Genomic DNA, 10,876 nt, shown 5'->3' with positions numbered 1-10,876 from the left:
CAAGGTCCAAGCTCATCGCAGCCAGGCTAAGATGCGCCAGGTTCGGGAGCCAGTGACCCACGCAGGAGCGATGTGGGCAGCACCCCGTGCATCCACATCCCCCAGGCTCAGCTGGTGGCCAGATACCTGCTGGGTTAGCCCGGGGGGACCAGGTTTGCTCGCAGCATCGGTGCAGACCAGGGCTCAAGCCCAGAGCAAGAGACTGTCCATGCTCTGCCCCCGTGGCTTTTGCCAGCATGCCTTTCTGCAGCTGCCCCGTTATATTTGGCAAGAGGGGTGCTTTTCCCAGCATGCCTTGCTGCAGCTGGTCCTTTAAATTGGGCAGAAAGAAGCAGCCGCAGCCCTATTACAGCTGTGGCCTGCTCCCTCCCTGCCTGAACGGTGAGTAACTGCATCTGCTCCGGCTTCTCTGTCTTGCAGGACGATGCTGCCGAGTCCCAGCTGCCCCGAGCAATGGGCTGGCAAAGGGGCAAGGGTCCTTCCCCAGAGCCGCTTGGGCAGGATCAGGGCCCTACAGAGGGAAACCTCATGGTGGCTTGCACTGCAATGTTACCCCCTCCCTATTACAGGTAGGGAAACTGAGGCACGGAGGTCTTGCCAATGTGCAGCTTTGTGTGCACGTGAGAGTAAACCATCCCCCTCTCCTCCCTGCACTCAATGCGTTGCATCTCCGTCACATCCGTGGTGTCGGGCGTAATTCGGGGCTGGATCCATGGATGGCAAGAGACTCCTTTCGGCGCTGAGCAGGGGCCTTGCTCCCAGCCGAGCACCCTAGCCACCAGGCCACAGCACCTCCTCTGGCTCCCCCAGCCAGCAAGGACCACGGCTTCGCTGGGTTAGGGGTGCCGCTATGAGCCCAGGCACAGCTCTGAGCATCCCTCAGCTTGCAGGGATGAGTTAGTTAGTCCTTCATTTAGCAAGTACTAAATTAAATGTGCGGTAAGCACTGCCCATTAATCAATGTATAGACAAGAACTAACTTGCAGGGGGTGCTGTGGTCATGTCCGGGGGTCGCGGCTCTCACCTCCCTGGCAGGCCAGCCGTGCTCTTGAATGATGCCGTGGTCCAGGGGCTCTGGGCTGCCAGCCACCTCCACGCCCCGCGTGTGCGTGACGGCCTCCGCGCTGCAGGTTTGGAGATCGGGTCGGGCTGAGGACGGTGGAGCAATGGGGTGTGAAACCACCGGGTCTCGGTGCTCGGTGGGCTCGGCCGCCAGGGAGCTGTTTGGGCAGCATCTCCTTACCACGCTGGGCAGGGGAGATCTGATTTCAGGGGCTGGGTTTGCCCTGTGGCGCTCTGAGCTGCTACAGGGGCTGAGATCTGCTTTGAAGAGCCTGTTGCACTGTGCAATGGGAGGATAATAGCCTACTCCTGCAGGCCGTCACTCTTCTCACTCATGCGACCCGATCTGCATCTGTCTGGACCTGCCCAGCACCCACGGGTGTGTGGCTCAGTGGACCCAGGACACCCGGGTTCATATTCCGGCCTGTTGGGTTACCCTAAGTAAGTCCCTTCACTTCCTATGCCTCAGTTTCCTCATCTGCGAAACGGGGTTGCTGTCAAAGGGAGTCAGTGACTTCCTTCTGAGATGCACTGGTAAGAGCTTGTCAGGCACGTTACCAGTTACTTATGAGCATTGTGGAAGAGGTGCGGTTGCTATTATAACAGGTCTTTCAGGGGCCTGCTCAGAGAGCAGTGCATGCATGTGAAATGGAGGCACCTCATTCTGGGAAGCATTCAGTCTATGGGTCCATGAAATGCAGCCACCTCTGGGGTGGAGCAGAGAGGGTCGGTTCCCTCCTCACCAAACGAAGACTTTGAGAGTCGTACGCCTCCGTGCTGGGAAGGGGGACCCGGGCGGCCAGGCGAGCCAAATGACGTGCCTGCCGGCTTACCAGTTGGATGCAGACTCAGGCTGGCAAGGCCAGCTGAGGAAACGGTGAGCGGACAGGAGGGGAGGGAGTCTCACTCTCTGCCCAGCCCCTGAGACCCGATGCGGGGAGAGCAGGAATTGCGGCCTGCCTGGGAAACGTCTTCAGGATCCCAGCCCCTGCTGTGCAACCTCTGATCTCTGAGGGTCCTACGCATCCATTCTGCCAGCGGTCAGCATCTCGCTGCACCCTGTGCCCCGTGTTTCACCTAGGGGCCCTCTAAGCTCCCCTCTTAATTCAACATACCTGTCCAGCACCTGCTCCCCGTTTGCAAGGACACACCTCCTCGTCGTTCCTCCTGATCGCCCCATGTGCTCGGTGCTGCAGGCAGATAGAGGATATCTCAGCGCTGACCCAAGAAGCTTCCGGTGGGTGCATCTATACATTCATGAATGGGCAGTACTTACTGCACATTTAATTCAGTATTTGCTTAATGAATGCACAGTGACTAGTAGCACGGGCACACACCTTTTTAGTGACGCTACTGCACAGTAGCTTAATAATACAGCACCGCAGCGTACTAGCACCGTCCGTGCTGCGATGTGCTGCTGCACAGTGTTATTAGGCTACTGTGCATTAAGTGTCTCTTGTAAACAGGCCCAGTACGTGAGAGACAGACAATACAGCTGAGATGCCTCCAACGCCCCGGAGAGCAGCTGCTGAGACGCTCTTCTCATTACTTTATAGAGTAGCTGTGATCTGAGAGGCAAGGGACTGCATGCATGTCCTAGTATTTAAGACAGTTTCTTAACTTTCTTAGACTCAAGACCCCTTGGAAAATGCTTTGCTTTCACTCATTTCTCAACTACAGAAAAATGCTGTTGCAAACACCTCCGATGCAACAGGGCAGAACAGTTTTGCCATTGCAGATTCGTACTGGAAATCTCGGGGCTAATTTTGTGAGTCAAAGGACTAAACTTCACTCGTCCTCTAAGTAATGCAGTATCCCTAAGTGATGACTACACCTGGCTGGTTGCTCATTCTCTTAGAAGGATCCACCTCCCACTTGGGCCTGTTTGGACCAGAGGGCTGACCTGCGTTCCCAGGGGGCTGCTGCCACAGCGAGGCGTGGTGCCTCCTGGTAGGGATGCAATGCATGGCTGAAAAGGCAGGGGTGATCTGCCAGGGCTTAGTGACCCCGAGTCCCCCTCTAGCATCCCTACCCAAGCCAAGCTTTTGCCAACACCGCTGCACCCTGACTGGGGGTCTCCCCTATGTCAGGTGGCGGGGGGAACCGGAGCCTCCACGCCAGAGCTTTGTTGCAAGAGTTTTGCAATGCAAACCAGACAGGATGGCCAGGTCCTGAAGCCGGCAGCCTTAGGAGGAGGAGCGTGTGGCTGGCATTACCCCGTGGGCTGCAGGCAGCTGGTGTCCTAATTCAAGCCTTGGGTGACAAAGCCTGAATGGTATTCTTGTTTCTATTTTCATCAACCACAGTGATAATAGAAGAATAATGATGATGGATGATGATAATAGTCCTATTGTGCTTGGTGCTGTACAGACCCAACAGAGCGGTGGGCCGGGTGGCTATTGAAGCAAGGGCTGGGGGCGAGCTGGGGGTAGCATTTTCCCCAACTGAGGCAGGGGCTGGGGGCCTGTGGGGTGACTCTGGGCACTTCTGCGTATGGAGGGGCAGGAGCCTCGGTTTCAAAGTCACTTGTGCATTTGGTTGAGCTCAGTGCTAAATTTGAGCGGGCCGTGAGCTAAAGGAGCGGGGAGGGTGGGGTGATGTTTTCCCCTGCTTAAGACACCAGACTGTGGAGCTGTGTGCCTGCGTTTTCCCCCCAGCCTCAAGGTGACCCTGGAAAAATCACTTCCCTGCTTTGGGCCTTGATTGCCCCTTCTGTAGAATGGGGAGACCCAGTTCCTAACCTTACAGAGATGTCTCACAAGGTGTAACTCGGGTCCATAAAGCTCTTGGAGACCCTGGCATGGGGAGAAAGAAGGCAGAGCAAAGGAGACCGTGCATCCAGCTCAGCCCAATCTGCTCTTTTACTCTTAGCTTTTAAACACGACTGATTTCTCTGCCTGCTGACTGCTTATTTGCCAGGGGGGCTGCAACATGACAAAAAAAAAAGGGCTGTTTCCACCCGAATGGGCTCATCCTTCAAGTCCCGGTGGCCTCCCCTTTGCAAACCAGCTTCCCCCCTCTGCAACTGAGGTGGGAGTTGGAGCATGTGGGTCTGGGACCTGGGACACGTCCTGCGCAGGTGCCGACTTTTCCATGCTACAGTGGGACGAGAGGAGAATTTGGGACCCCAAAGAGGCTGGAGATGGGCCTGTTGGGTCCCAGCCTGCTCTGGACGACCGGTGAAGGTCATTTCCGACTCTTGCTCCTGCAGCCCGGGCCCTCCTTGCCCGTCCTTCCTTGGCTTTTCATTGCGGTTTGACGTCAGCTCGGTTCCAGACCTCATAAAACGCGTGCCACCCCCGGAGGAGAGGCAAATTACAGGCTTACAAACGAGGGAAGCCGCAGTGCTCGCAAAGCAGCTCTCTTTCTTTCTCCTTCTCGCAACATGTGCAAAAGAAACTCTCCTGTGTCGCTAGCCCCCGGCCGTTGGCCGTTCTGGTAGTTTGCTCTGGAAATAGCGTAAGCCCACCTTTAGGAAACGTGTGAAGCCAGGGAGGGGCCTCACGCAGCCCTCGCTGGAGTCGGCAGGGGCCTGTCCGCCTCCGGGCCAGACTCTGGACACTTCTGTTTCAAACAGAGAGAGAGAGGAATATGCAAATCTAATGATTCAGGGGGAAAAAACCCCACCTGTCAGGTTTATGACCATTTTTGCAAGCAAAAGAGCCAGATTTACTTTCTTTCGCACACTCAACAACTATGCAAGCCCCTCTCGGTGCTGCTATCCCAGCTGTACCCCTGGGGACCTGAGAAAATTAGGGTCTGTCTACACTGCTGCTGCTCAGCCCAGAGGGTGCAAATGGGCGGACGAGAACCTGATGGTGTTTAACACCGAAAAATGCCAGGTTCTCCACCTTGGGAGGAAAAACCTGCAGCACCCTTATAGGCTTGGCAGTGCTACATTGGTTAGCACTACAGAAGAAAGAGACTTGGGGGTCATCACTGACCACAAGATGGACATGAGCCTGCAATGCGATGCTGCGGCTAGTAAAGCGACCAAAATGCTGGCGTGCATCCATAGATGCTTCTCGAGCAAATCCCGGGACGTCATTCTCCCCTTGTACTCGGCCTTGGGGAGGCCGCAGCTGGAGTACTGCGTCCAGTTTTGGGCTCCACAATTCAAAAAGGATGTGGAGAAGCTGGAGAGAGTCCAGAGGAGAGCCACGCGCGTGATCAGAGGTCAGGAAAACAGATCTTACGCCGACAGGCTGAGAGCCATGGGACTCTTTAGCCTGGAAAAGCGCAGGCTCAGGGGTGATCTGATGGCCACCTATAAGTTTATCAGGGGTGACCACCAGGATCTGGGGGAACGTCTGTTCACCAGAGCGCCCCAAGGGATGACGAGGTCGAACGGTCACAAACTCCTGCAAGACCGTTTCAGGCTGGACATAAGGAAGAATTTCTTTCCTGTCCGAGCCCCCAAGGTCTGGAGCAGTCTGCCAGCGGAGGTGGTTCAAGCACCTACATTGAGCACCTTCAAGAGTAATTTGGATGCTTATCTTGCTGGGATCCTACGACCCCAGCTGACTTCCTGCCCTTTGGGCAGGGGGCTGGACTTGATGATCTCCCGAGGTCCCTTCCAGCCCTGATGTCTACGAAATCTATGAAACTCCTTTCAAGGGTGCTGCACAATACGGTCCCTGAAACGCCAACGCAAGAGAAACCCAGAGACTTCATACAGGAATCCAGAGTGTCACAGGTGTCGTGCCTCACTGGCGCTTTGCAACAAGAATTGCTCTGTGGCTTTTCCACTGTTGAGAAGCAAAGAGCTGGTATTTGCCAAGCGGGGGTTGACCCTTATAAGGGGAGTCGGGAGCAAATGAGGCTGAGAACCGCTGGTCTTTGCCATGACATTAGTCGTTAGTCCCGTCCGCCCACGCCGTGTGCCTCAAGCCGAGACACGAGGGGGTGATGATGTGTCAGGGGAGCCCCAGGCGACTGCTTTCGAGAAGTGTGGAAGCCCTGGTTTGGGGCGTGGAGTTGAGGTACCCCCCCCCCAGCATGTCCTCGGTGGTGGGGCTTATTGTTTCAGTGATAAGATGGGGCAGCATGCACCGGGGAACATCTGAAAGGAGCAGTAGAGGCAGAATTGGACCCCATCCTCCCAAGCCCTAGGCTACTTGTCCTAACTACCAGGCTCCCTCCCTCTCTTCTGCATCAGTCCGGGGAGCACGATACTGCCCACCCAGAATGCCAGAGCACAAAGTCCTGCCCCCATAAACCAGGGATGGCCTAAAGACCCATGGCATTTCTTTACAAAATAGTTAATTTTGGCCTTATTTCATCTTTTGAATCTTTGGGGCAAAGTTTTCTTGGCGACCACGAGCTCTAGAAACCTTTTGTTGTCGCAAACTTTCAGACGATGGGATCCCGCTGTTAGAGGGGAGGCTGCGGCGTAGGTTTACCGGGCAAGCCATCGCTGGAGGGTTCAAGGAGAGGCTGGATGGGCGCTGGGTAGGGATGATATAGGGGTAGCAATGCCTGTGCTCTGCTATGGGGATGTCCCAGGCTTTGGGGCTGTGCTGGTTCCCCGTCTCCCACTTCTGCTTCATGTGTCAGGGGGGTTGAAGCCTCGCGCAGAGGCGCTGGGTGCTGCTGCAGCCCGGGCTGGGGGTGGGACTGGGCTGTGCCAATGCAACCCCGCAGGGTCCTGGCTGGAGGGTCTTGCCCCTGTGCTCAGCCCAATGCTGAATAGGGGGCAGGAAGGGATTTCACCCAGTGCTCAGATCGGTGCAGACTGGAGGAAAGTGGGGTTGTTGTCCTTTACAGCAAGGGGCACAGCCTGTGCCTGGGGGCTCTTGAGTGTATTTTATAGAAGCAGGACATTTGCCACCGTGGTGCCCCTGCTTTCCCTGTGCCAGGTTGGGGTCTTACATCTTGTGGCCACGTCAGGGTTTGCCGAAGGCACGGGTTTCCTTCCCTACCCTCCTGCTTGCTTTCCTCGTTGAGGTCTGGCCAAGGGTTGGCTTTTATTTTTTTTTAACCTCGAATTGCATTTCTGGTCCAAATCCTCCCCAAAAACCCACAGATGAGTTGGAATTTGGGATCAGAGAAGAGTCTGGTGCAGGTGTGCCGAAAAGGAGCTGGGATGATCAGGATAAAGGAGTGGTCATCTGGTCAGAGCAGACAAGGAGAGTCAGGCTGGCTTTGTCTAGCAGCACAAAGGCCCGGAGGGCAGATGGTTGCCGTCTGTAAACCTATCAGGGCTTAACATTGCAGAGAGGCAGATGCAAACCTGCAGTGGAAGTGGAAGTGCTGCATTGGCCCCCCAAAATCTAGACGCATAGAAAATGAGGGTTGCAGGGATCTCAGGAGGTCACATCTAGTCCACCCCCCTGCTCCAAGCAGGACCAGCCCCAACTACATCATCCCAGCCAGGGCTTTGTCTACCCGGGGCTTCAACACCTCCAAGGATGGAGACGCCACCACCTCTCTGGGGAGCCTGGTCCAGTGAGAAAGTTTGTCCTAATATCCAACCTCAACTTTCCTTGTTGCAGCTTGAGCCCATTGCTCCTTGTCCTGCCGTCTGCCCCCACTGAGAACATCCTAGTAGCTCCTGGGGGCTGCCCCAAACTGGATCCGTGTTGTCATGGCCTGGGCAATGACACCTGCTCACATGGGGTCAGGAGGGCGCTCGGCGGGCCGGCTCCGAGTGCAAGGAGCTGCGTGGTTTTGGGCCTAGGTTTTCTCCCTTGCAGGGGCCCTCCCAGACTCCCCCTCTGTGGCCCCTAACATCTTCTCTTCTCATGGGGGACCCTATAGTTTAGAGGCTCCCCCTTAACCCTTCACCCCATCCTGTTAGCTCTAGCCCAGCTTCCCAATCTATCGAGATCCTGCCGAGTCGTGCTCGCACCCTCCAACACGTTCGCAGCCCTTCCCCGTTTCGAGAAGCCCTGGCTGCTTTTCCACTGAGAAAAGAACCAGGGACGGCAGATAACTTTTGGACGGAGCTTTTGATCCTTGAACACCATCAAAGCCAAGAGCTTAGCTGGGTTAAGAAAGGGATGGGAGGTCTGAGTAAGTAAAGAAACCTTCACCGTTATTGTCAAACCATATTTTTTTCCTTGAAGGGATATAAGCTCTTGGGGTTCAGGGCACTTGCTCAGCTTCCAGGGGATGAAAGTGAGGAGAAAGCTTCTTTCCTGGGTAGCTGGTTTTGTAGTTATCGCTTAGAGTTTCTTGTGCCATCTTCTGGGGTGTCCATAATTATCCCCATGGCTTTCTTGTGCCATCTTCTGCGGTGTCCATAATTATCCCCTAGGCTTTCTTGTGCCATCTTCTGCGGTGTCCATAATTATCCCCATGGCTTTCTTGTGCCATCTTCTGCGGTGTACATAATTATCCCCATGGCTTTCTTGTGCCATCTTCTGGAGTGTCCATAATTGTCCTCTAGGCTTTCTTGTGCCATCTTCTTGGGCATCCATAATTATCCCCTAGGCTTTCTTGTGCCATCTTCTTGGGCATCCATAATTATCCCCTAGGCTTTCTTGTGCCATCTTGTGGGGTGTCTATAATTATCCCCTAGGCTTTCTTGTGCCATCTTCTGGAGTGTCCATAATTGTCCTCTAGGCTTTCTTGTGCCATCTTCTGGGGTGTCCATAATTATCCCCTAGGCTTTCTTGTGCCATCTTCTGCGGTGTCCATAATTATCCCCATGGCTTTCTTGTGCCATCTTCTGCGGTGTCCATAATTATCCCCATGGCTTTCTTGTGCCATCTTCTGCGGTGTACATAATTATCCCCTAGGCTTTCTTGTGCCATCTTCTGGAGTGTCCATAATTGTCCTCTAGGCTTTCTTGTGCCATCTTCTTGGGCATCCATAATTATCCCCTAGGCTTTCTTGTGCCATCTTCTGGGGTGTCCATAATTATCTCCTAGGCTTTCTTGTGCCATCTTTTGGGGTGTCCATAATTGTCTCCTAGGCTTTCTTGTGCCATCTTCTTGGGCATCCATAATTATCCCCATGGCTTTCTTGTGCCATCTTCTTGGGCATCCATAATTATCCCCTAGGCTTTCTTGTGCCATCTTGTGGGGTGTCTATAATTATCCCCTAGGCTTTCTTGTGCCATCTTTTGGGGTGTCCATAATTGTCTCCTAGGCTTTCTTGTGCCATCTTCTTGGGCATCCATAATTATCCCCATGGCTTTCTTGTGCCATCTTCTGGGGTGTCCATAATTATCTCCTAGGCTTTCTTGTGCCATCTTCTTGGGCATCCATAATTATCCCCATGGCTTTCTTGTGCCATCTTCTTGGGCGTCCATAATTATCCCCTAGGCTTTCTTGTGCCATCTTCTTGGGCATCCATAATTATCCCCTAGGCTTTCTTGTGCCATCTTGTGGGGTGTCTATAATTATCCCCTAAGCTTTCTTGTGCCATCTTCTTGGGGTGTCCATAATTATCTCCTAGGCTTTCTTGTGCCATCTTCTTGGGCATCCATAATTATCCCCATGGCTTTCTTGTGCCATCTTTTGGGGTGTCCATAATTGTCTCCTAGGCTTTCTTGTGCCGTCTTCTTGGGCATCCATAATTATCCCCATGGCTTTCTTGTGCCATCTTCTGGGGTGTCCATAATTATCTCCTAGGCTTTCTTGTGCCATCTTCTTGGGCATCCATAATTATCCCCTAGGCTTTCTTGTGCCATCTTCTTGGGCGTCCATAATTATCCCCTAGGCTTTCTTGTGCCATCTTCTTGGGCATCCATAATTATCCCCTAGGCTTTCTTGTGCCATCTTGTGGGGTGTCTATAATTATCCCCTAGGCTTTCTTGTGCCATCTTCTTGGGGTGTCCATAATTATCTCCTAGGCTTTCTTGTGCCATCTTCTTGGGCATCCATAATTATCCCCATGGCTTTCTTGTGCCATCTTCTGGGGTGTCCATAATTATCCCCTAGGCTTTCTTGTGCCATCTTCTGGGGTGTCTATAATTATCCCCTAGGCTTTCTTGTGCCATCTTCTTGGACATGCATAATTGTCCTCTAGGCTTTCTTGTCCTACCTTTTGGGGTGTCCAGTACTAGTCATGGCTGAGACCAGCTTAGGAGGATGCATCTAATGTGGTAGTTGCACTATAAATGCCATAGGGAGGGTATATTTACAAAGTCCTATGCCATGCCAGGCAGAGAGTATTGAGCCAGTTCAGGGATTTTGGCAGCGAGAGGCGGTGTGCTGTACTATACGGACCTGGATCACATTTCTTCGAAGCAATGGTCCGAGAGCAGTGGCTGGGCTGTTCCGACTCGACTCTGGATGCAGTTTAGTGTTGAAGTCAGGGTTTGGGTTTGACGGCGGTCCAGGCCTAGGATTTCATTTAATTAATTCCAAAGCTGTTCTTGTGGGGTCGTGACCACACATCAGTCATCCCTGAATCGCTCCCTCCATTTAGGGCTGGATATGGGGAGCTCTTCTTTCCCTGCTGCGGGTTTGGTCTGGAGCGGAAACGGGACAAATCCAGGGGTTGGGGCAGCAAATCCAGATCCCGAGAAACCAATGTGGCAGGGGCCAGGGTCAAGCTGGAAACATGGCGGGATATTATCAAGGGACCTGCACACATGAGAGCTGGAGACATGGTTTCAGATGGGACGTGGACTCCAAAGTCACTTGGACATTTTAATCTCTGATTTAGCCCTGGGGCTCAATGCTAAATTTGAGAGGATCAAGGGGCAGTGGGTGGTGATGTCGTCCACTGCTTGGGACACCAGGCCACGTAGCTGAGAGGACAGAGCAGGGGATGGGTGGCACATCACGTGGCCCTGCGAGCAATGAGTTGCACAAAGCCCACTGTCTCTGTGTTGTGATGATAACCTTTCATGTGCAATTGG

At 53.6% G+C, this 10,876-nt stretch overlaps 1 protein-coding gene across 1 annotated transcript in view; it reads left to right on the top strand.

Annotated features, from left to right (window-relative positions):
* The first annotated feature begins 348 nt into the window (after window positions 1-348).
* The window catches only part of LOC149869862 (uncharacterized), a 61,039-nt gene continuing 50,511 nt past the window's right edge, over window positions 349-10,876 (top strand). Inside the window, exon 1 of the transcript XR_016440648.1 lies at window positions 349-381. The gene's annotated coding sequence lies outside the window, so the exon portion shown is untranslated. The remainder of the gene's footprint in view (window positions 382-10,876) is intronic.

The sequence above is a fragment of the Crocodylus siamensis genome, chromosome 2, assembly GCF_052110815.1.
Source record: "Crocodylus siamensis isolate JL-2025a chromosome 2, ASM5211081v1, whole genome shotgun sequence".
Classification (NCBI taxonomy): Eukaryota; Metazoa; Chordata; order Crocodylia; family Crocodylidae; genus Crocodylus; species Crocodylus siamensis.
The sequence above is the reverse complement of the archived record's forward strand: the minus strand, read 5'-3'. Positions and strand labels throughout refer to the sequence as shown.